We start from the raw sequence: 27,255 nt of genomic DNA, 5'->3' as shown, positions 1-27,255 counted from the left end.
TTATACATTTTATTTATTTATAGTCTATTTTATTCTTTTTATTAAGCCCCTGTTGTTACAGAATTTCTTCAGTTTCTAATGTTTGAGCTGCCATAAATTACTCCATTTTTTTTAACTTCAGAGTTTGAAATTACTCTTCTTTTGTTTTGTAAATTCATGTGGATTGGCAGCTCCACGTTTTCCTCTTCCCATCCCACCTTCCCTTTTGCTTGAGAGAATGCTGCTGCTGGTGGCCACAATTTAGAAATGGTGGCTAATATTCACAGGCTGGTGAGCTCTTGCATAACCCCTTGAGGCCTCACTCTCTACAAAATGCAGATGATACTAATAACACCTTGTGTAATCAATGTGAGGATTAAGCAAATGATGCATATAATGTTCTTGGCAAATTGTCCTATGTGAGAGAAATGTTAACCATTGTTACGATTGTCATCTCATTTCTCGGAAGTCCTTTTGTATTTGAAACTTGAACTACACTTTGCAGTTCATATTCACTTGGTAATTTATAGAATATATGTTAAGTTGTCTTGATTTCAGTTTTCCTACCCATTCAGATTGCTCCTTACCTTCATTGTTCCTTTTAGCTACCACCCTATTTTTTCCTCCTTTCAGTAGATATTGTATGAAAGAATGTGCTATATTATCAGCTCTGGGTTCAGAATTTTAGATGCCATCAGCTCTGAAAACATTGTGGTATGCCAACCCCCAGTACCATACATACATAAACCGAAACAAAGTTGTATTTTTTTAAAATAACGTGAAATTCTATAATAGTGATCTCTAGTTTACAGATGATGAAATTAAGGGAAATTTTTCACGTTATGGTTATAAATTTCTGAGTCGATTCACGACACTTGAATTTTTTGCTTTTTCAGAGGGCTAACTGTTGAGCTATTAGTCTCTGCATTGAATACATCAGCCTTGTTAAACCAGTTGCCATTTCTTTAGCACATACAATCACACTCTCAGTGAGCAAGAATTTTTGTCCCCTCAAAGGGCCTTCTACCAGGACTAAGAATCAATATAACATGAGACCAGTTAATAGGAGAAAATCAAATTTAATAGCATATGCATGGGGAATCCACAAAGACATGGAAATTCCAAAGGTAGTCAGGCAACATGAAGTATTTATGTCATCCTGAATTAAGGAGAAGGTGGTAAGGGTCTGGGGATTCAGAAGAATGCAATTCATAGGGAATAAGAAGAACAGATGTTCAATAATTAGATGTTACCTTGTGATGCAAATGGGTCACTTACAAAAAAATTTACCTTTGCTAATAACCCTTATTCTGAGAAAGATGCCCAGTTTAGATTCTTCTTTGTAGTTAAATGTAGGCCAAAAGTTTTTCTTGAGCCTGCGGGGTATCAATTGCTTTCAGCTCAAAATAATGTTCATCCGAAGTGGCCCATCTTGGCTTTGGCCCCTACAACACATACTACTCTGTGTGTGTGTTTGTGTGCCTGTGTGTGTTTATATAGTTAACTATCCAATATAGTTAATATACATAATTATATGGAATCACAATATTATTCAAAGTATATAGACTGTAAGGGAGATTATAAGACAGCTATTATATCTGCCATTTGTTAATAGGTTTTCATGTCAGTTTCTTAATATCTATGAGTCTCCTTTCTTGGTCTGTGAAAATGGGTCATAACCATATTTGCTTCTTAGTGTTACTGTGAAGACTGTGTAGGTGACACCATTTGAGAAGTTATTTAGCACTACATAACTTAAGTGAATTAAATTTTTAAAAATGGCATACTTTATTTGTCCTATTAAATCATTAAGATGTGAGATCAAGGTCAGTACTAAGTAATTGTTATCTAGCCATCTGTGTTGTTTGTGGCTGCTTACTGAGAAAACTGTCTTTTTATCACTAATGTATGAGCACCAAGACAAAAGTCCTGTTTTATGCAAGGGAAAGGCCAAGGGACAGATATGAACAGTTATACCTACTTCATGGACTTCTTGGGAGGTTTAAATTGCTTATTTTTAAAGTGTTTACCACACTGCCAAGTGCACAGGACATGCTGAATAAATGGGGTGTTGTTGATTTTTATTGGTGAACATCTTTGGAAGCAGGGTCCATTCTGACTTTTGGCCAAAGTCAGACTCCAGGTTCAGGATTTGAAATAAGTAAGGGTGAGAGTATGATTGAGGTGAGGACGTCTAGAGTGAACACGGAGACAGGCAGAGTTTATGCAGAGAATAACATCAGTCCACATAATGTTCATGAACACTGATTCTGGATAAATTTTTATGGATATGGATTCTGGAGAACCAAGGTTATTTTGGAAAATGCTGTAATCTCTCGTTGCTTTTATGGATGGCAAGTGGTGTAAATCAGAAGGCCTTTGTTTTCCTGTGTGTCTAGGGGATTAAGTGCAATTTGAAGGTGGTCCCTGAAGCAGAGCTGAAATTTTCAGCATTCTGAAAGGGAGATGCACTTAAAGATTCTGAGAATTCGGGGAGGAAAGAGAAGAATAAGCAAGGTTGGCTAGCATGTGGAGAAAGAAAAGAGGCAAAAAAAGAAAAAAAAGGTCTTGGTAGTGATTTGGAAAAGAAGAGAAACATCTAATGGAAGCCTTTAAAGGTTTTAGAGAGATGTGCGATTTAAATCTCCTCCTCCATCTTCGCTACAGAATCTTCAGTAAAATCTGCACTGCTCATGAGTACTCTGGTGTAGACAGATTATTTAGAACTGTAAGATAACAGAGGTACCTCCAACACAGAGATAGCACAGAGCTGATGCATTTGAGACTAGCTGGGCTACACTCTGCTTTTCTCTATCCCTTTGACCCTGGCATTTATTGTTCTTGGAGGCTTCTACTATGCAGAACAAGCTTCTTTGTTTGTAGCTTTTTATCCCCAAATGTCCAGATTTGAATTCATCTTCAAGTTCGGCTCTTTTCCTGGGAACCTCCAGTTTTAATTTAAATCACCAGAGAGCACTTGCACTACTTTGCTGTGAGGGTTTAGATGTATATAGTTCAAGGGATTAGGAGGCAAGATCCTAGTAATGGTGGTACTGAGAAGAGCATTAGTTGCTGCTGGCTATAGAGAAAAGCATAATGTAATGGTATAATTAAAAAAGGTCCATGTAATTTTTGAGTTGGATCCATTTGAAGTTGAATCAAGTTTCTGTTTTGTTTGCAACGTGACCTCAATCAACTTACATAACTTCTCTAAAATTTAGGTGTTCTCATCCATAAACCCTTTCTTCACAGAGTTACAAGTTTATTACCCACAGACAGGTAATAGTAGTCCGATGGCAATAAGTTGAAAGAGTCTAGTAGAAATCATCATTGCCTATTAAGGTGAAAGATAATTTTTCTCTTGGTTTTAATATTCCTCTTTGCTAAATATTTTGTAGAACATGATTAATGCTATGGTATACCAAAAGAAAGATGCGCTTTGATAAATGTTCACTCTTTCATAAGAAAGCAATTGTAATAGTCAAGTCTTCAGGTATTCTTTTATTTTTATTGTAAATGTTCTGATAAGTTTCCAAACATTCAGATTTATAGTAATAATTAATATTGACTCCCTATGTATAAAACTCAATTTTTAAAAAAATTATCATTATTAAACCACTGAGAGGAAACAACTTGACAATTTTTTTAGGCACAACCTTTTCAATAGTGGTAAACACTTCCAAAACCAATTATATATCTCAATAGCCATGTGGATATGTTACATTTGCAAATGTATTCTTATCTTAAAATGTGTATTATTCAATTAGTACATGAACTTAAAGTATAATGAAGGGGAGGACTACTGAACCATTTATTAGAGAAAACGTATGTAATTATTTATTCTCCCAAGTCAGTTTCAAATTTCTAGTGTCTCTGGAGCTAGGAAATGCCAACCAATTTGAAAAGAAGATAATCACAATCTCTCACTGATATTTTCTGTCTTAAAAGAACTAAGAATTATGTCTAACATTTTTCCTTTAGCTGTTGCTGGGCAAAAATTGACCTTCTATAAATCTTGCCCATAATAAGCATAGTGGTGCTTAAGAAATATAATGGATAATAATGGTAGTTTTGTAGAAATGTCTTTATTAAAGAAAATGGTAGTTCTAGTATATAAACATTTATGGAATAACTAAGGGGGTTAAAAAGGGAGGTTATCTTTAAGTTTCTTAATCATGATAGTTGTAGAGCATTGGGAATATCATTCAAGATTCTTTCTATTAAAGAGATAATCTAAGGCTAAGCATAACTAGAAATCTCTTGAACAACCAATATGCAATCATTTAGTAAAGAAAGAGAGATAAATTAAAAGGCTTATACAATAACTTTTTTTTTCAAGTCAATTTTAAACTCACTTTAATAGGGACTAGTTGATAATTAATAGAATCCATTACTAAGACTTGATGGCCTACTCTAGTACTTTAAGAAGCATATTTATTCATCTTCAAAGCCAGGGGATAATGCTTTTGAAACTAGGTCAAAAGGAGAAGTAGTTTTTCTTGGATTATCATATGATCTAATATTGCTTGACTTCTATACTGCTGGGTAACAGACTGCAACAAAGATACCATGTGATTTGTTTACATTTCCAAGAAACACATTAAAGACTTTATTTCATTTTGCAGAGTTGAGAACTTTTGTGATACCTCTACAGTTGGATTTTAGGGCTTCATAAAGATCTTAATGTAAGTGCCTATAGGCCAGAGTGATTCCATCTGGTTAAACAGTGATTTTGTTGTTTATGCAGTAAAACATAAACTGACCGTGTCTCTTCCCCACCCCCACCCACCCAGGGGAACTTACTTAAAATCAAGTCTGGGAAACCAGTAGAATATGGTCGACCAGTCCCTGATAACAGAGCCCAAATACAAGGGCAGGTCAGGTCAGGTAGAGGTAACAGAGCCCGAATGCAGGGATGAGTCAGGCCAGGTGGAGACATCCAATCAGTAAAGCGCGCATACTGTCTCCCTAGCTACCAAGGAGTGTGGGCCCCACCTTTTAGGCGCCAATCCTGACTAAGGTGATAGGCTAGTTCAAATAGTTACTATGGGGTGAACTGTAATTCAGTTGGCCACCTGTGTGTGGCCAGTCTCAACCGCATGGCCTTAAAAGTTCGTCAGCAAGGCAGGGAGCGGTTGCCCTCTCTGTAAGAGATGACCCCGACCAGTCGGTTTGATTCTCGATGCTTCGCACGAAATAAAGCTTTGCTTGACCTTCGCTTTGTATTAGTCTCGTTCCTTTGACCATGGACCCAACACTTAACAATAGATGTTGTGATCTTTTTTTTTTTTTTTTCAGGTCTTATCTAAAACAATCTAATTTCATAATCTTCATCTCCATTTCTATCTCATCTTGTACCCCTCTCTCTCTATCCATCTCTCTCTATATAATTCAGCCTATAAAATTACAACACTATAGTAAGATACATCTTAAAATCTGGATGGTATAGCTATGCGTTCCCATGTTTTAATAAATATCAGTTTAGGTTATTTCAGTGTAGTGCACCTAAACTAACAAAACCCCTTTCATGTTTATGCTTGGTGTTCGCAGAGGCACTCGGCATTTATGGATCATGGCTGATGCCCACTACTGGAGATGAACTGTTGCTTTCTCCGTCTTGACACTTCTTATTAAAGTCTAAGAAAATTCTGATTGTTGTAGGAGGGAAAATGAACGATATTAACATTATCTCACCTGGGGAAGAAAAGCTCCTTGAGAATCTTCTAGGATAGAATCTTGAAAAATACTGGTTATTTGGTTATTCTCCATCTACTCTGAAAAATAGTTTTAAAGCAAGAAGAATTTTGTTCATGTCTAAGGAAGAACTTCCTAAGAATAAGGATTTCAGACACTCACATGACTTACCAAACAGAAGCCTGGCATTTTTCCCTCCTCTCATCCATAGGAAAAAAAGCAATCCACGGGAGCCACTGTGGATGTAATGGTTAGAGCCTTACGACTTGGAATCCAGTGAACCAATCCGTTACTTTTTTCCCCTCAGTAAATCTCTCTCTCTCTCTTTTTTTTAACTGGGAAAGTATTAGTATGGACTACATTTTAGATTAATTTTAATGTGTTTTATGTTAGTCATTTCATAACACGAAGCAACTTCTACTGAAATCGGTCGGTTGAAATAACAACCTACGCTAACTTTAGACAAAATTAGGAAATTGATTGATAGAGTTATTCTTGGTATTTTCTTTCTTTTACGTGTTCTTCCATAAATCCTAACTCTTTTTTGGTGGGCAGCATGGTGTAATAGAAAAGTACTGGACCTGACAATGAAATCCACTTTCCCATATAGCAGTTGGTCTTCTGGTCCCAGTTGCTGAACCTGAGTCTCTCTTTCCTCATTTCCAAGAGGATTAGCAGTCCTACTTTATGGAGCTGATATGAGCATTACATGACACTTCACAGAGTATTTGAAACAGAAGAAACATTTTCTTTCTTTCCCTCTTAAGATCTCTCCTATCACAAAAGAAAGCAGTATATCTAAACCATCCTAAGATGATGTTGTCTTAATAAATTACTCCCTTCCAGGAATATTTGAGTTTAGAAATAGCCTGTACAGAATTTTAAATAACATATCACAGGTGAGAAAGGGAGACATTTAAGAGTATAAGGACACTCTTGGTTCCCTTAAATAAAACTGCCGAAGTGATCACATGCATCATTTACATATGATTCTGGCTAACTTGCTCATGGTATTTTACAACTTATCAGCTAGTTGGCCAAGGGTATTTGGCATCATGGCTTTGATGGAGTGACCATTTATATGACATTTTAAAATGATGACATGCTATGAAATACCCAGTTCTTAAAAAAGGTACAAAATTCTAACACATGCTACGAGATGGATGAATCTTTAAAACTTTTGCTATGTTAAATAAGTCAGACACAAAAAGACAAATTTGGTATGATACCTAGAATAGTCAAATTCATTGAGATAGAACAGTAGGTTTCAGGGCTGGAGGAAAAGGGAAATGGAGAGTTACTGTAGAATGGATAGAGATTTTAAGTTTGGGTTGGTGAAAAAGTTCTGGAGGTAGGTAGTAATGATGATTGCATAACAATGAATGTACTTAATGCCATTGAACTGTGCAGTTAAAAATGATTAAATTCAGTTAATTTTGCATTATGTATTGAAAGACCCGCGGATCCCCTTACCCAAGAATCCAACACTGCCACTGGATGCAATCAGCAAGAGGTTCTTTATTGTTACGCAGGCGCCTGCGGGTGGTCAGCGCGCGCCTGCGGGTGGTCAGCAGCTCCTGCTAGCTGAGCACACCGGGCTGGGGTGGTGCCGGGTTTTTATAGGAAGGTACAAACAAGTTTTGGGTGGGGCGCAACTGGTTGGTGGACAGTTTGAACTTTTGAAAAAGGCATTCGTGGAGTTTGCTGATTGGCTTTGGGGACCCGCTCGCGCGGAAGAGAGAGGTGGGAAGGGGGAACAAGCTGATTGGTTCTGAGGGCCCGTGCGCGGGAGGAGAGAGGCAGGGAGGGGGAACAAGAAGGGGGAAGGTAGGAATGCCATCATGGTGTCTTCTATTATTTCTATAAGCGAAACAGTTACAGAAGGGCAAAAGAGCAATTAGTCACACAATTAATAACCTAATCTACGCCTAAAAGCCAGCGGTTCACAGAAAAGCAAACAAGCGGTTAGTTATCCTATCTATCTTCCAGGGGAGGGGTCTTTCAGTATATATACCACAATAACAAAGATAAACTGCTTAATACAAAATAATGACATAATGTAAATGCTGAAAAGAACACAGATCCAAAAACAGTATCAGAAACTTGGAAAAAATTTGTAAAAGACATATTCGAAAAGAATTGTTACCATAATATACAAAGCACCTTTTTTTTTAAAAGAGTTTATTCACTTATTTGAGAGAAGGAGAGAGCATGAACAGGGCAGAGGGGCAAGAGGGGCAGAAGGAGAGCAGGAAGCAGACCCCTGCTGAGCAGAGAGCCTGATCCCAGATCCCAGGGCCCTGAGATCATAAACTGAGCCAAAGACAGACACTGTACCAACTGACCTCTACAAAGAACTCTTAACAATCAGAGAATGAACAACTCAATTAAAAATGGGCCAAAGACTTTAAAAGACATCTTCCCAAAGAAGATACGGAGATGACAAATAACATATGAAAAGATAGTTCACATTTTATGTTATTAGGGGTGTGCAAATTAGAACAAAAATGAGCTATCACTACACACGTATTAGAATGGTCAAAATCCAGAGCTCTTGACACCGAATGTTAACAAGGATGTGGAACAACAAGAGCTCTCATTCATCACTGGTGGGTACAGCTGCTATGAAAGACAATTTGACCTTTTCTTATAAAGATAAACATACTCTTACTATATGATCCAGCAACCATGCTTTTTGAGTTACTCAGAAGATTCAAAAATTTATATCCACACAAAAGCCAGGATATAGATGCATAGAGTAGCTGTGTTCATAATTGCCAAATTTAGAAGAAACCAGGATGTCCTTCAGTAGGTGAATGAAAAAACTGTATTACACTTAGATAATGGAATATTATTCAGTGCTGAGAAGAAATGAGCTGTGGAGCTATGAAAAGGCAGAGAGACCTTAACCAAAAGTGAACCCTATTGTAAACTATGGACTTGGGATGATAATGATATGTAGTGTAAGTTCATCTGCTATAACAAATTTACCACTCTAGTGAGGGATGTGAATAGGGGAGGCTGTGAAGACGGGCTATGTGGGGTCAGAGATGGTATAGTAAATCTCTATACCTTCCCCTCAATTTTGCTACAAGACTAAAACTCTAAAAAAAGGTCTATTTAAAAAAAAAAAACGTGCACGGAGCATAATTATATAGCTTGGTGTATTTTAATAAACTTGAACTTAACTTTTGTAACCAATACTCAAATAAAGAGATAGGAAAATATTGGCATACCAGGAACCCCCATGTAGCTCTTTGTAACCACTGCCAACCTGCAATGACTAACCACTATCTCAACTTCTAACAATATAGGCTATATTCCCCCCTGCACTTTTTTTTTTTTTTTTTTTTTTTACTGGATACAAATGGAAGGATATAGTATATACTCTTGTATCTGGCTTCTTTCACTAACCTCTTTTATTTGTAAGAGACCATCCATATTGTTGCCTGTAGTTGTAGATTATTTATTTTCATTGTCACATAGTATTTCATTGTGAAAATATCCTATAATTTATTGATTGTCACCACTATTGATGTATTTTTGAGGAGTACCTTGTTTCGGGCGATTGTGAAGTGTGCTTCTATGAATATTGTACTGCATTTTTTGGTGAACATATGGTACATTTCTGTTGAGTTTATACCTGGGAGTAGAATTGCTAAGCCATAAGGTATATAGATATTGTCAAGCAATTTTCCAAAGTGGTTGTATCCATTTACATTCCACGAGTGTGTGAATATTGACTTGCTCTGCATTCTTACTTGCTTCACCAAGTTCATCCTTGGTTCATCCTGCCTGTTTATTTAGTTCTGGAGGGTAGTCATATAAATTGATATCATTTTTTAAAATGACTTCATAATTGACTCTATTGTACGTATTTAGATGTCTCTGCTTTTGGTTAGGTTGATGCTCTGGTTAAAAAAACAACAAACTCCTCTTATTCTTTTACCTGACATCTAAAATCATATTTCACATCATCTATTCATAAATAAAACAGTGGATTTTTGGTGTGAGTTCCACTTTTGTTTTCTTGGCAAATACTTCAAAAGGCAACTGGTAGCATCAAGATTCCAGTGCCCTGGTATGAATAAATTAACAGTTGTCTCTGCAGAATTAAAAATCCAACTTTGAAATATTTTGACAACTGTTTTACTGTTGTAAGTGATTTGGGCAGCCTGTTTTTATGGAGAACAGAAATCAAAATAGTTTAAGATCTCAAATGGGTATAATTACTGATATTGACTAATAAAAGTTAATTATTTAGGAGTATCCAGGATATGTAGAAAAATTGGGCCTTTTACTTAGCAGCTAAATAGGAATGGCATGAAATCTTACTAACTCAGATTGAGACATAGTCATAGAAATATTAAATTTGAGTCATATTTATATTTAATTGAAATATATTGATATAAAATATTAATTTCAGGTGTGCAGCATAATTATTCAATAATTATAAACATTATGAAATGCTCACTATGATAATGATGATCATAATCTGTCACCATCCGAAGATATTATAGTATTACTGACTATATTCCCTATGCTGTGCTTTACATCTCCATGACTTATTTGTTTTATAATTGGAAGTTTGTACTACTTAATCCCCCCAATTGTAACTAAAGTGTTTGTCAGTGGCCACTGAGGAATTTGCTAAATTCCTAAAAAGTGAATGGATGAAAGGAATTCATAATATATTACCTAAGGGTTGATAAAAAAAAATTGGGTACTCAAAATTTTTCTGGTCAGTTAAACATAACCTTTGCAGTACCATATATATTTGCTATTTCATTAATATAACATTTTAAAACATTTTTTTCTGATCTATCACAAATTCAAACCGAGTAGATGATGAATTAATAAAGTGTTTATGTAATACTCTGATCTTCAGGGATTCAGGGATTCCCAGGATTAAAATTATATCCAAATAAAGCAATCATTTATGTATCAGATTATTTATATAGGTTGATAACATGTGTACAGAGTTTCTAAAAATCAATGAACCATCATTATGCATTACCATAACTACAAGAAAGTATTATACTATTAATAATATATTTCTAGATACTCAAACATGTTATGAAATCCATTCACGTCTGTCAGTCTTATTGTGTCTATCCTCAGCTGTCACTTAAGGGATAAGCAGTTTAAAGGCTGGAGATGAATTTTCTTGTTTACACTAGAATCCAACCCCAGGGCTATACCACTCTAGGATGGCTGAATCTCTCTGATTTTGAAAGAAGAGCCATCATGAGCCTTCTTATTTTAGCTATCCTTGAGGGGCATATAAGGATGCCCTTGAGGTATTAAGTTAGATGGGTTCATCCCTATGTTAGGGTTATTGGGGGTTTGCCAAAGGAATATAATACTTAGTTGGTACTTCAGAAGGCTTGTGTGCCAGTTGAAAAATTACACTTTATAGTTTTTAAATAAGCAAGTAGAGTTCCAACATTCCCTGCCATTCCATTCACCACAAAACTGCCAGAAGTGATCTTCAGTGGCTATTTTTATTGGTTAGTAAGGTCATTCTTGTCATTCTTGACTGTGATTTTTTGGAAACTCCTTCCTATCCTTAACATGATTCTAGGAGACCTGCTCTTTGTGTTTTGTTTCATTCTCTGTATGTAGTTGTCTAACTTTCATATATCATCCCATTGGCTTATGTTATACTTTAAGAATGCCATTTCTCTTCCCAGAAGATATGGTATGCTACAATATAATCTTCCCAGGGACAGGGATGTTGTCTACTTTTTTTTTTTTTCATTACTGTATCCCTAATGTCTAGAATAATGCTGGGCACATGGTAGTTTCCCATAAGTTTGCTGAGTGAATGAGTGATAAATGGCAATTTAAACTTCAGGTAAATTATAGCAATTAAAAAAATGGAAATGAAATAGTAATTTATTTTTTATTTTATTTATTTGACAGCCAGAGATCACAAGTAGCAGAGAGGCAAGCAGAGAGAAAGGGAAGCAGATTCCCTGCTGAGCAGAGTTCCTGATTCAGGGCTCAATCCCAGGTCCCTGAGACCATGAGCTTAGTCAAAGGCAGAGGCTTTAACCCACTGAGCCACCCTGGCACCCCTGAAATAGTAATTTAAATCCAGTTTTCCGATACCATTGGCAAAGGAATATATTTATCTTACTTAAAACTTCCAGATGATCCCAGAGGGCAAACCTCATGAACTCCCCCCCCCACTTTTTTTTTTTAATCTTAGAAAAAAGTCTTTATTAAATTCCTTCTTTGTTTGTCCCCCCTTTTTTTTTTAAATACCCACCACCAGGTTCACCCAACCCCCCACCTCTCCCCTCCAAAACCCTCAGTTTTTTTCTCAGAGTCCACAGTCTCTCATGGTTCCTCTCCCCCTCCAATTTCCCCCAATTCACTTCTCTCCATCTCCCCATGTCCTCCATGCTATGCCTTATGCTCCACAAATAAGCAAAACCATATGATAATTGACTCCCTCTGATTGACCGCTCTCTTCCCTTTTTTACAGTAAGTTGCCTCATCCTCAGGCTGAGAGCCTACATTTCTTACCTCCTTGACTGCCGAAGTCTTTGCATAAGCAAACTGTCTCTACTCCTTTGAGGGTGGGTCAGCCTTCTTCCTTCCTTCTCCCATTTCAGTCTGGCTCCTCTACTCCCATTTTCCTGGAGTTCCTTTCATGAATGTCACCAAAAGTCTCCCAGTTTTGAGATTGGATCGTCTCTTTTAGTCTCTCTTTCATCTGACTCTTTTGGAGGATTGGAACTCTTAGCCTGTCTCCTTTTCCTTGGTTTTTATTTTTCCCTTTTCCCTGGCTCTGTTCCTAAATTATTGCTTATTTATGAGCTCCCTTTCAGACTTCTGTTTACTGCTGTGAGGAGAACTGGTCTTCCTCAACCCCTCTTCTCTTATTATACATCTTTCCTACCATGACCCCATTCAGTCCCTTGACTAAAACCCTGATCTCCATGCTGCTGATTTTCTAGTCTATATCTCCACTCCTAAGCCTCACACCTTTATGTACCAAAGCTTTCTAAATTTCTCTGGGCATATGTCTTTTACATTGACATATTCAAATCTAACCTCTTAGATTTGAGTCAACACCAATTTAAGTCAACACCAATTCTTTTTTTTTTTTTTTAATGTTATTTATTTATTTGTCAGAGAAAGAGAGAGCACAAGCAGGCAGAGAGGCAGGCAGAGGCAGAGGGAGAAGTGGACTCCCCGCTGAGCAAGGAGCCCAATGTGGGACTCGATCCCAGGACCCTGGGATCATGACCTGAGCTGAAGGCAGTGGCTTAACCAACTGAGCCACCCAGGCGTCCCAAGTCAACACCAATTCTTAAAATTTGTACCATCTCCTGGCTGCCTGTTGCAGGTTATAGCCTTAACATCCTCTCACTCAAGCAAGATAAGTAATATTTATTCTTGAATTTTCCTATCTTCTCCATATCTGGCCAACAGCTGAATCTTACAGTCTTAAATAAAATTGATTTTTATTATTCACAGTAGTTACGCTTCATAAAGTCACTTTGAACAATGAATTAGTGAAAATGAACCATTGCTCCTAGAGGAAACACAAGTTGGTTTCCTGTGAGCCTCTGGTAACAACATTTTTGTCGACTAAATAATGGATAACCTTATTTATGAGTTTTTGTTTAGAGACACCTTAATTATGACATATTGTTCATTTGTTAATATTAAACTCACAGCCAGCAAATAGCATTTTACCCCATGCCTGAATGAGGTTAATCTAGCACAGGTATTTTCTCCATAAGGCATATCACAGTCATCTTGCATTTAAGAACTCTAGACAGCACTGTGGTTGGGGGACATTTTAAGCTGTGAAATAACTAACGAAAAGCACAAAGATGTGAAAAACAAGGCACTATGTGGGCTTTAAGAAGGACACGTGCTTTCAGTATGAAAACTGAAACAGGAAAGCTGAGTGTCACCTTGTCTGATCTCAACTGAGAATATACATATTGGGCAACTCAGAATTTTCCCCAACCTGTGCAAGTCCGCAAATGACTATGAAAGGGACACACATATTCAGTTAAGGGTTACAAAAAATGTTTAGTGAGTAGGAGTATTTGCAAATACAGACTTTGCAGGTACTTAGGATCCACTTGTGTATTTGAATCCCCCTCCTTCCTTGTTTACTTTAGGTGTTCATCATTTTTTTCCTGGGTCATATTTGCCTAACTATTACCATTGATTCAGGTCTCTCTTTAATTCCTCCACTACTGTTTTATAGAGCTCATGATTAATCTTGTCACATTTCAGTGTAAAAACTTTCAGTGTTAACCCCAATAGTGAAGGTACATATTTAAATGTATCAGCATATGTAGATCAGCCCCAACCTACTTTTCCAGTTCTTTCAGATCTGCACATGCTACTTTCTTTTTGAGCTCTTCATTGTTCAGCAAAAACTACATTGCTGTTTTATACCACTAAGACTTTTGATATTCTTCACACTCACAGTAATAACCTCATTCTTCTTCATTGCTGGATAAAGATAATTCTCAAGTATCATATCCTCTGAGTAGCCACCTGAATCTGAATCTTTGTTAGGCAGATAATGCTCCTCTTACTTTGCTTCCACAGAGTGTTATGATATACCTGGACTTGCTTAGACTTCCCAGAACTTTGGCCCTCTTTAAATGGAGGAGCCATATTGCACTCATATAGCTCTTCTTTCTCTATCCCTAGCCACTCAGTTATTACGCTTTATCAATTCAGCTTCTAAAATATTTGATAGTACCAGGCTTAGCATCGAACCTTTGTTAGTCTAACAAGACATGCTTGTTGAGTAAATGGTTGAGTGGATAAATAAACAGTTGAACTTTAGTCAGTTTAGGAGAGATTTTTTTTTGATTGTTCATATACTTTTATTAACAGTTCATAAGAGATCATGAAATAATAGTCCTCAACTATCTATGTATCAATGTACTAAAAATAAACTAGAGTATATAAGCATTTACTGGCATTTATTCCTATTTTCCTTCATGGTTACATCATGTTTTCTATGGCATGGAAACAAGATGACAGCCATTTTGAAATTCACTCTGAGCTGGTGCCATTTACATTTATTTGGTGTGGGTCAATTACCTTTTATTTATTTATTTATTTATTTATTTTTTACTAACAGGATTGTTTAGGGAAATGAGAGAAGAAATGTGTTAGGATATGAAGAATATTGAGTCATACACATTATTTTTTAGTTAATTTCTCTGAGGGAAAATCATAAAACAGAAAGTGATAATATAAGAACAGTTCAGTGAAATAGTTTATAAATGATGGCATGAAAAACTTGACTTTATTTTTCCTTGGTAAATAATAATATTTGAAATCATGGCTGTCTTTCACTGTGATCCATCTTTACATTCTAGAAAAGTCATTTATATGCTGATGAATTTAATACCTCTTGCCCTCATTTTTAGATGAACATCACTGGGTTACTTGCATGTTTGCAAGAAAAATTAAACTTCTGAAATACTCCATTCAGGAATAGAAATTGGGTGTTTTATTATATTTTCCTCTAATGGATGAAAAACTACAAAGGATGCATTTTTATCTATGGGCATTTTGTCTTTTATATCTAAAATGTGTTTTACTATTGCTTAGAAGCTATAATAAAGCATTTATCTCTCCCTGTGTTCACAAATGCTTGTGCGTATAAATCTGCAGCAAGATAAACACTTCACAAGACTTATCTATGTATGTCTATTAATTTCTTTTTTATTCTGGGATTGGTATTCACCATCAAGTACTGAGAAGAAGTGGAACCCCTGTAGTATAATGGAAAGGGCATTTCCTCTCAACCTTGGCTTTAGTCTTACCTCTATCTTTACCAGTAAAATTAAGTTGCTTGGAACTAGCCACATCGTACCTCTGAACCTTACTTTTTTTACCTGTATACATGATTCACTTGAATAACATAGTTTCTAAGATCACTTTACTTTTAAAATTCTTTGGTGAAATATGAAAATTCAGTTACTACAGGGATGCTAGTAGGAAGATTTATTTCAAGCACAGAGTAGGCATTTAACACATTGAGTGTATATTTATTACATGAGGGAATACTGTGTGATGGGTAATTTTAATGTGTCAATTTAACTGGGCCAAAGAGTGCCCAGACATTTGGTGAAATATTATTGTGAGTGTGTCTGTGAGAGTGTTTCTGGATGAGATTAACATTTGAATTGGTGGACTGCTGTCCATAATGTGGACAGACCTAATCCAATCAGTTGAAGACTTGACTAGAACAAAAAAGCTGAGTAAGAGGGAACTCCTCCTGGCTGCTGGAGCTGGAGGTGAGTCTTCTGACCTGAAACATCAGCTCTTCTTGCGTTTCGAGCCACCAACATTTGGACTGAGGCTTACACCATTGGTTCTCCTAATTTTCAGGCTTTGGAGGCTGGAGTCATGCACTGGCTCTCTAGGGCCTCTAGCTTGCCAACAACAAAGCTCAGGACTTCTTAGTCTCCATAATTGCATGACCTAATTCCCTATAATATCTCTCAATCCATCCATCCATCCATTCACCCATCTATCCATTCTGTTTGTTTTTCTGGAGAATTTGAATACATCTTACCTTCCTTCTCCACCTGTATCCAATTACACATCAAGGCATAATGTCAAGCCCAAAGTCAATAGATAAAGAAGAACACTCTGTCTTCTAGGAGCATGGCACGAGTGAGAAGCAAATATTCATGAACAAAGAAAACAAGCTACTATAAGATGTAATACATGTAAAGCATTTAGCACAGAGTATAAACATATTGTTTGATAATTGTACAATAGCAGTAATAATTACAATGGCTAAATTATACAGAAACAGAGGTAATGGAGTAATTTTATTCTTGCAGGGGAATGTATGATAGCATTACAAAGGGATATTGGGCTATTTGCTCAGGGAAGAAAGAGAGGAAGGGCACTCTAGATGGAAAGAATGTAATGGACAAAGACGTAATGATACAGAAAAAGACTTGGCCAGAGACTAAGTAGATGGGCAGTTTATGATCATTTCTGGAAATACTGTCTAATGTTCACCAGTTATAACTTATGATAACTTCAGCTACAAGTAACAAAATATTTAATTAAAAGTAGCTTAAAGAACAAAACAGAAACATGCACTTTATCATTACACAAGAAGTTTTAAGATGCTGAATTTTAGGATTCATTCAGTATTAGAAGAATGTGTGCACTGACATAGAGTTTTACTTTTCCATCCTGCCACCTTTGGATGGTTTTGTTTTTAGGTCACTCCTCTTGTCTCATTGGCTAGAAATAGTTCAGATGTTTATTCCTAAATAATTACTGGTAGAAAGAAATGGAATTCTATGATTAATTTGGAACAATAATGTCTGAGGAAGTTCCTACCTTCTCTGAACACATTTCATTTTCTAGAAGAACAGAGTAAGGGTTCTCTTAAAAAAAAAAAAAAAAAGAGTGCACCCATGCACAGATACAAGATTTATGTTTTCTATTCAAGATTAAACATTTGGGATGGGTAACCATCTCAGTGAATATTATCTTGATTTTAATCTTTTATATAAATTGCATCTTTGGGTAACTTCTGGAACTAAATTATAGTTATAATTTAACAGTTGAGAAAAACAGACATTCAAGTATGGGGCCAATAGATTTTTTTTTTTTAAGTAGACTATCTGAATATGTTGGTAACATAGAGATACAATATTGGGTCTGGGGATATGGTATGACCTCTACTTTTACCTTCAAAATGTCTGTGAGGTTTGGCAAGTGTATGATTTGGTTTATATAATAAACTAAAACAAACTTCACTGGAAAAATGTTATGTTACCTGTTTCCATTTTCTAATAATCATATAGAATAAATACCTTACCCTATTATTTTTTTCTTTTCTTTATTGATGTATTGTGGCAAACTTTACCAGTATTGACAACTGTCTTAATCAGTTGAGTCTGCTACCACAAAAATTATCATAGACTGGGTGGCTTAAACAACAGACCTTTCTAACAGTTCTGGAGGTTGGGAAGTCTAAGATCAAGATACCAATTAATTCAATGTCTGGCGAGAACACACTTCCTGGTTCACAGATTGTTGTTTTCTTCTTCTGTGCTCTTTACATACTCATAGGACACCAATCCCATCAGAGAGTTCTACTGCATGACCTTATCTACATCAAATTATTTCCTAAAGGACCCACTTCCCAATATGATTACATTGGGGATTAACCTTCAACATATAAATTGGGGGAAGGGGTAAAAATATTCGGTTTATAGAAATAACTTAATAATTTCCTTTTAAAAATCCCTTATTTTATATAAACCTAAAGAACAATCATTCTCCTTTGAAATGCAATCATTTTTGTGCCATTGCAGGGCCCAGTTTGGTACATTTGATCAATTGTAGCTTTCTTGAATGGGATGCTGATTTCCAAGGGTAATTTTGCAGTGAACATTAAATGCCAACAAGATGACATGCATAAACACATACACTTACACGCAGTATTAGAATTTTAAACATGTTAAAGCTTAATCTATTCACAACAACAACAACAACAACAACAACAAAAATCTCTGGAGCAAAAGGTGGAAATTCATCTATTTTCCTCTCTTGATCCATATTCTCATATTCAGACAGCATGGTTCTGTGACTCATTGGGCTAATCCTTTGTTTACGACATATTTCAATGCCCACACATTTTTTAGTTCTCATGACTTTCTTTTGTTCATATGTTTGAGTCAATTATGTTAGCTATTCATCAGTGTGTTAGACAAGTCTCTACCACTTTATTCTTTAGTGTCTCTCATTATAAGCTTTTTGGCCCCCCACCCATCCTGCCTGATAGAATTTAAATCACAAAATGGAGCAGACAGGAAGAACTCAGGATGCACGGGCTTTATGAGAAAGATTTGTCATTAGGGAAGATGTGGAAAATACATGAAAACATGAGGACAAAGAGACCAAGATGGCTGTTTAGTGGGCAGATTCCCTGAAGAAAAGGCCTTCATAACTACAGAGATGTAATGGAGAAAGAGTTTAGATAACACAGTTGGCATCTGCTGCATTTTTCTGGTTTGAATTGGTAATTTCAATTTTTAAAGCATTGAATGAATGAAACTTTCTCTCAAATATTTATGTCAGAATTTATGGCCTCTCTCTTAATATTGCCTGCTAAAAAGAAAGCCAATTTACAAACAAATGGGCACAAAAGTTTTTAGATTCATTTCAACAATTTACTAGCATATTCCCATGGTATCGAAAAAATGCCGTGAATGGAACATAGAGATGGAAGATTTTCTAGGAGTGAAGACCTACTAAGAATCAAGCACTGTGCTAGGCAACTTGCATTCATCATATCCTATAGTCTTCCCAACAGCCCTGAGAAGTTTGCCTATGTATTTCACATAGGAATGTACTTAAACTCACAGAGTTCCAGTAATCCACACTTTTCGAATGGAGAACTAGGACTAGAACCCACTTCTCTTTCTCTCCAAAGCCTTTCTGAGTCATTCTTTACCATGTTTTTAAAAAACTACACGAGATTTTTTTTTTTTTAAAGTTTGGAGTATTAGAATGAGTGCCTAATTAAGTGTATCAAGTTTATATACTCACTAATTTAAGAAGAACTATGCTTACTATTTTTTTTTTTTTTTTTATAACTTTTTGTTTTTGCCATCTTCTTGTTTGGTTCTAGCTGGAAGCAAAAACTGTTATGTAGCCTTAACTTCAGGGTTTGTAGTTTGTTTTTTGAACTCTGTAGATTATATCATTGGTGGAAAGGCAAATTGGTACTCTTTCATGGCACAAATTACATATCTCATGTCTTAAAAATGTTTATATTCTTCAACCTAATAACTCTTCCCTGTCATTAGTATAAAGAAATAATCTGATGTATTCCCAAAATAATGTCAAGGATACTTATTGCAATATTACTATAATTGCAAGCAATTGAAATGACCTACGAGGAGTTATTGATTGAGTAATTTAGAGTTTAGCAATAAGGGGATTCTATGTAGTTATTAAAAATGATAATTTAGAAGAGTAATAATTTAGATGTTAATTTAAGTGAAAGGCTTATAAAATGATATATAAAGATAATTCCAATTTTATTTAAGTTATATAAATATATCCATGAAAAATATAAGCATGCATGTCAAAAGGTTAATAGTTATCTAGGTAGACACATTATGGAAGATTTAATATTTTTTCTTAATTTTGTTCATAGTTTTAAAGTTTATAATATAACTTATATAATAAGTTATATTATAACTTATATAATAACTTATATAATATAACTTATATAATAAGTTTTCCAAAGTTTATAAATTCCTATTGCTTTGTATTCTAAATAAGTAAAATAAAATGTTAAGATAGCAGATTTTTAAAGAATTGTTTTCTCATTTAAAATCAACAAATGAGTCACACAAGGAATTGTGTGATCCTTCAGCATTTTTTACCTTATCTTTTCCAACCCATTTTTAGTTTGGACTAGATATTGTAATACATATAGTCTCAGGACTTTTTTTTTTTTTTTTTTTTTTTTTGGTTCAATCGTATTGACATAACTTGTATCAGATTTTCAAATAAACCATGAAAGGAACTCATTCATTGCTTAGACATGTTTGAAGGAAGCTGCTTGATTACAAAGGCAATAGGAAAAATGAGCCAAGAGTATCTTTCTCTAAGAAAACCCCGTGTCTGATTTTTTAAAAAGCCTTTAAAAAGAGAAAAATTACAGGTACTGCTCTGTTTGTGGTTGATGATGTTTGAGGCAGTCCACAAGTCCTGTGCTTCATGACTGTACATCAGACTACTCCTTCTCCCTCCAGCCCTTATCCCATGTGTTATTATTCTTGGAATTGTGAAGCATCTTCTAATTGATGGGTACATCTCATGCAATAGTTTTGTAGTTGTAATTTCATTTTTGTAATGAAAAAATTATAATTTCATTTCAGTTTTTATTTTTCTTTCTTTCTTTTCTTTCTTTTTATTTGTTTTTTTTTTAAGATGTTACTTATTTATTTGTCAGAGAGAGAAAGCCCAGGCACAAGCAGGGGGAGCAGTAGGCAGAGGGAGAAGCAGGCTCTCCATTAAGCAGGAAGCCTGATGTGGGATTTGAGCCCAGGACACTAGGACCATGACCTGAGCCAAAAGCAGACGGTTAACCATCCAAGCCACCTAGGTGTCCTCAACTTTCATTTTTCAATAGTTTTATAAATGTAATTTCATTTCAACCTTTCTAAAATACTTTCTTACTAGAAATATTTTAAATATGCAAAAATAAGCACCTGCCACCTACTCCACTCATACACCATCAGTTAGAAATATATATACAAAATCCCAAGATAGGTGCAGTTCTGGCTACAATGTCAGCATTCCAAATGGGAATTTGAATTTGGAGAGCTGGAGGTCAGACTTCCAAAGTGCACATTTGAATCTCGGACCTCACCTTCATGTCAGCCGGTCTCTGATCTCACTCTCACCTCATGTACACAGTGGCATCAGGCTGGAGGGGATATTGCCACTCTTTTCTTCCCCAGCATCCTTCTCTCTTGTTGTTCTTTAAGTCAGTTTTCAGTTGCAGTATGTGAAGATTGTATGCTTGTGCTTGGTTACTCTCCCTTCCTTGCCACAGCCCTTCACTGCCCCCCCCAAATTAAGTTACCATGATTTTATCTACTTTCCCCTTCTTCTACACTTTTTTCTCTTAGTTTTATAAATATTTTTTGAGGTTTCCCTTTCTTTCCTCCCTGTACATCAATTTAAGGCTAGATTCAACATTTGGCAAAACATGGCAGCAATAAACCAGAGTGACTCGTGCCATTTAAACAACCAATGGATTCAAAGCTTTTGTATTCCTTCCATGTAGCAGTGGGATCAGGGAGGCCCTTCTCCCCTCAGCTCTGCTTTCTCTCTTGCAGGGATTAGGTATGGAGGCCACTTATAATATTATTTGTGTAATTTATCTAGAATCTAGTTAGAATCTTTTGACAAGTTTTCCCCTTAGTGAAGTATTCAAACTGATATGGTTTCTAAGGTTTGTTTCTCTTCCTTATTGGTGGCTCTTGATTTGATAAGCACCAGAAACAGTCCCAGAAGTTTGCTGGGTAGCTTTCAGACCCTGCCAGCCACTGTGTTTTCAGAAGTGGTACCGTGAGGGTATTCTTTCTACCAGATTCCAGATGGAACAGAGCCCATTTACCTGGGCTTTCTTACTTCTCATGTAGGGACAGTAGCATCAATCTGGTCGTGAAGCATGGCAGACACAAGCATTACATATTACAGTAGAGATATGAAAGAACATATTCTTTTTGTTTTGGATTCTCTACCTTAAAAGTGCAGTCTAATATATGCATGCTTTTTAGAAGAAACACCTTAAATTATGAATGCCTTCATACCTATTGGTAATAATCTAACCCCCACAACATGAGTTCATTCACTCTGTGGTGAGTCAGAGATCTATGATGTGGAGTTGTCACAGAAGTAAAAGTCATTTGCAGCAAATATAAGGAGATTGGAGGAAAGAACTTCCAAAGCCATGACTCCCTGAGCAGGCATGAATAGGTTCCCTTTATTTAAGGTTAGGATGAATTTTTAGATAGAGAAGGCTTGTTATCTATGCAGAGGTGGGCATAAGGCCATGAACACACCTTAAGGAAACATGCCTTTACATACATTATATGTTATGTAAATGAGGCTTGTGCTCCTCCTTGGATGGAGATTTTAGTATTATGATGAGGTAAAGATAGTTGTTGGTCATTCTAGAGGTCACTCCAATGGTCCATCTTTGCAGACACGAGTCAGGGTTTACATTCTAACTGGTCTGGATGATCTGGGCTGGCTGAAGGTCTTGTCAGGACAGACACAATCTCTTGAGGGTGGTTTCTGTTTCCATTGGCCTGAGTTAAGAGATAAGCTAGAAAAAAGATTTTCAGGAAAAATGGGGACAAAAGTCAGCGAGGACAAGTAGGTGGGCAGTACAGGTCAGGTCTTGGGGTCTAGCTGATGACTACAACCGATGTCAGGCAGCACTTTTTCTGTGCTAGGTACTATTGCAAGTGCTTTATATATGAGTTCATTTAATCCTCACAACTCTGTGAGTTAAGTACTATTATTATTATTATCACCATCCACATTTTATAGATGAGAAAACAGGCTTAGCCCAGGGTTATACAGCTAATAAGTGGTGAAACCAGATTTGGAGCCTAGGGAATCAGGCTCCATCACCCTGTGCTGCCTTTGGTTAGCTAGCTGTATTTCTAGGAAACCGTGATAATGACAGACCTGATGTTAACAGCAGCAGCACCATCCCAAACACCTTGTTGAACCACAAACGTCATTCTAGGGGATGATCCTGAGTTGAAAGGTAGACAAGTTTGCCTTTACTAAAAGATGGTGTTTTTTTGAGGTACCCATCCCTTGAAGGATAGCCCTAGGGTTCCCTATGTCAAAGGGAAAGTTTCTTTAATTCAGATTGTCAGCTAAATCTTTGCATTTGAACAAGAAGCACCAGAATCTGGATTGAGACCACCCACACCAAACAAGAGGTGGGTCAGACCTTTCAGATTGGGTTTGGACTGAGATTACAAGCTTCCTACAAATAGTACACACCAGACCTAGCATTTAATCTTTGGCTCTACCATTAAATGGATAACTTACTTTATTTAGCTTTCCTGATTTGTTTTAAAGCTAGCCGTATGTAACTGTGCTTCTTAAAATCCTTCAATCTCTTCTAATTGCTTGGTGAGTAAAATCTAAACTCTTTTTTTTTTTAAGATTGTATTGGTTTATTTATTTATTTATTTGACAGAGAGAGAGAGAGCGCAAGCAGGCAAAATGGCAGGCGGGAGAAGGAGAAGCAGATTCCCTACTGAGCAGGGAGCCCCGTAGGGCTTCATCCTAGGACCCTGGGATCATGGCCTGAACTGAAGGCAGAGATGCTTAACCACTTAACCAACTGAGCCACACAGGTGCCCCTAAAATCTAAACTCTTGAACACAGCCTGCAAGGGCATGCAAAATCTTGTCCTTGCCTACTTTTCCAGTCTCAAGGAGCACCTCTTTCCAGTTTGCTTCAACCCCTCCAACATCACTGACCTTTCATTAGTTCTTTACACTTTTAATAGTCTCTTTCTTTTGCCTCACACATCATTGTCCCTCCTTTCACCTGGGTACTCATTGTTGAAATGTTAGCTAAAGTGTTCCTGTCTTAGAAAAGAGGCCTGCTTTCCTGAATTATCTTCCTGATCCTTCTGCTGTATGGCCCTTCCTCCAACTTTCTATTATACATTATTTCTATAATTATATTTTTAATATTTGTTTCTCCCACAATTGTTAACCCTTGATAGGGGCAACCTAGAGGCTCTGTTTAGTTCACCATTGCTTATTAGCTAGCTACTAGTAGAGTGCCTAGCAAATAATATAGGTTTTTATTGGATAAATATTCATTAAGTCATGAATGAGTCTCAGTATGTTCTTATATAAAAGGGACTTTTTAGGGTTGTCGTGAAGATTAAATGGTATTTATTCACAAGCACTCACATATCCACAGCTTAGCACAGTTCTGGTTATGAATAAATCCTGAATAAATATTAGTACTCTCCCTTCTTTACCCTTTGATGGTAGTGACCTCAGTGTGGGCTCTTTTTAGCTTCTCTTAGGCCATGATTAGGATGATAAATGATGGCTGGTGGAGATGCTGGGTCTGGAGTATATGGGAATCCCAGGAAGAGAGGGCAGTCTGAATAAAAGCAGAGGGCAGAATAGCAAATACAAAAATTTGAAGAAAAGGAGTAATTTTGATTAAGTAAAAATCAGGGGCTATGTAAGAAAGAAAATAGATTTGGTTCGGATTTGGAGAGTGTTATTAAGGAGTTTACAAGAGAGGTTGACTAATCAATACAGATTTTGGAGTTATTTGCACAGTTGCTTGAGAGGGCAGGAAATACTAGTGGGACACTTCACTTGTAGCAGAAATGAAAACAGGGAATATGACTGCCAGTGCAGGTAGGTTTATAGAATTGGCAATCATTTCTTTTTCCTTTGTAGACTTTTCTTCTGCTTATCAATTAAGTGCTGATACTTCCTGGACTCTGCTTTGGTATTATTTTCTCCTTATTCTGTACTTTCTCCCTAACTTCCTCATTTTCCCGTTATAATCATATGATTGGACTCTCTTACAGTTAGCAGTATCACATTATATTCCAATTCAAAGCAAAAAGTCCAGACACATCTAGCCAATACTCCCCAGATTCCCCTGAGATATCTCAATCTCTTCGTTTCTAAAACCCAACCCACTGTTTCTCCCACCAATGTAGATGACTTCTTATATTGCCTGTTTGTTCGGAATCCTAGGGGTCATCTTGGTTTCCTTTCTTTCTCTCCCTCCTTTTTATATGGAATCAGTGTCAATTCCTATAGATTTTACCTCTTTGACACTGACTCTTCACCACTTCTTCATGTCTGTCCATCTCTGTTTCTCCATCCTCATCGATGCTTAATTAGGTCATGCCTGAATCAATTCTCACCCAGCCAACAGTTCCAATAATCTTCTCCTCTTTAGCTGAGTATTTTCCTCCATTGCTTTCACCAATCTTTCTAAAATGTAAATCAGTGTTTCTTCCTGGCTTAAACATCCTCAATTTCTCTTCATCCATGGGATGAAATCTAAGAACTTTAATCTCTTATTATCACCTATGAGGGTTATCCTTTCCTAGCAGAGGTCATTCCAGACTCCTCTATAAGCAGAATCTGCCACTTTCTCCTTTGTATACACATCACTCTGTTTTCAGTCCAAACCAGTGCCTAACACAATGTTAAATATATAGAAAGTTTTTAATTAATGTTATAGAAATAAAATGACATGAAGACTGGAAACAGATTTGGAAATAGCTTTTACATGGGGGAGTGGAAGGAGAAAACAGATCCTAGAAGAGAGTGAGAGTGGATGAAACAAAGAAAGAAAACCCACCGAAATTAGGAAAGATGGGAATAGGCATTGGAATTAGAGAAGGATGACCACAGTGTTGAGTAATAAAATCCATTTACCTTTGGTTTCTAAAGGAAGAAGAGGAGGTACAAAAGTATCAAATATAGCAGAAGAATCAAAGAAGAGAAAGAATGAGCAAAGATACCATAGTTGGGTAATTAAGATGTCATTGGTGAGATTTGGGAGAAGAGTTTTTTTTTTTTTTAAAGATTTTATTTATTTATTTGAGAGAGACAGTGAGAGAGAGCATGAGCGAGGAGAATGTCAGAGAGAGAAGCAGACTCCCCGTGGAGCTGGGAGCCCGATGCGGGACTCGATCCTGGGACTCCAGGATCATGACCCGAGCCGATGGCAGTCGTCCAACCAACTGAGCCACCCAGGCGTCCCTGGGAGAAGAGTTTTAAGGGATGAAAGGGTGGGAGGTAGAAGCCACATGGTGAACATTGATAAATGTGGCAAGGAGTTTGGCAAGAAGTGCCCCTGAGAATTTTAATCAAGAAAGAAAGAGTGATATAATGGAGTTCATGTTAGAAGTAGAAATTCTCCCCCCAAAATATATATTAATCCCTTTCACTGAATTTGAGAAAGTTAAAAAAATGTGATGGAGTTATGTTTTTTGCCTTCCTCTGCACACCAACTGCTTTGAAATCTTGAAAAGATTATTAGGATAAATGTTGAATGTGTAAGGAATTGGATTTGGTTTGGGAAAAGTGATATATAAGTATATATATATGCACAAGTGTTGGAGAGAGAGAGAGAGACCTTTGTATATAAGTTAGTTACTTTTTCAATTTGTCAAGTATTTGTATAGATCTTAACAAATAATGAATATTATCATTTAATATAGTCACATGAAAAGAAAAGAATATCACATATAATTCCTCTTCCCAGAGAAAACTACTGGCATATCCATATTATGTGTGTGTGTGTGTGTGTACACACCTATTGCATGACTTAATTTTAGCATCCTAACTCAAAACTTTAAAGATAGGAGGATAGTGAGTTCATTTATTGTAAGGTTCGTTTGCTATGGCTGCTGCTTGAAACTGCTTTAACTATTTTCTTCCAGTGGAAGCTCCCAGTCTACTTTTACATTTAATGATTATGCTGTTTAAATGTAGTCTAACAACACTGAGGAATTTATGACAAAGTTTTGTGAGTAGTAAGCTAAGGCCACTGTTTCTGAGCTTAATGACCCAAAGAGATATGTCAATCGATAATATGTTGTAAAAATTCTACAGAATAAATAATTCAGGCCTTTCTCTTCTACCAAAACAAACTCACCATCTCAGCAGTTCTTGTTGGGCCTTTGATTCCCTGATTGCTATCCTTCACAATGTCATAGCTCTTTTGTAACCAGGCCAATGACTTCAGTCATCCAAGGATTATAACCAGGAATGTCCTAAAACCTTGAGGGAAAGCCCATCTTCTGGTTTTCTGAACTAGCATGGGAAGTAGAACCACTGAAACAAAAGCTCCTGCCATTTCTTGCTATTTTTCTAGCTGAGTGCTAATGGGATAAGGGATTTGGCTCTCTATTGAGATTTTTGAGGACACTTGAACTCTGACCTCCAGAGTGCCATTACGTTTGAAGAAGAAAGAAAGCAATGTTGTTATATC

General features: G+C 36.5%; 1 protein-coding gene across 8 annotated transcripts in view; it reads left to right on the top strand.

Annotated features, from left to right (window-relative positions):
• The window catches only part of DIO2 (iodothyronine deiodinase 2), a 202,594-nt gene that overhangs the window by 124,745 nt on the left and 50,594 nt on the right, over positions 1-27,255 (top strand). The gene's annotated exons all lie outside the window — the stretch shown is intronic.

Source organism: Mustela nivalis (genome assembly GCF_964662115.1).
Source record: "Mustela nivalis genome assembly, chromosome: 6".
Lineage (NCBI taxonomy): Eukaryota > Metazoa > Chordata > Mammalia > Carnivora > Mustelidae > Mustela > Mustela nivalis.
The sequence above is the reverse complement of the archived record's forward strand: the minus strand, read 5'-3'. Positions and strand labels throughout refer to the sequence as shown.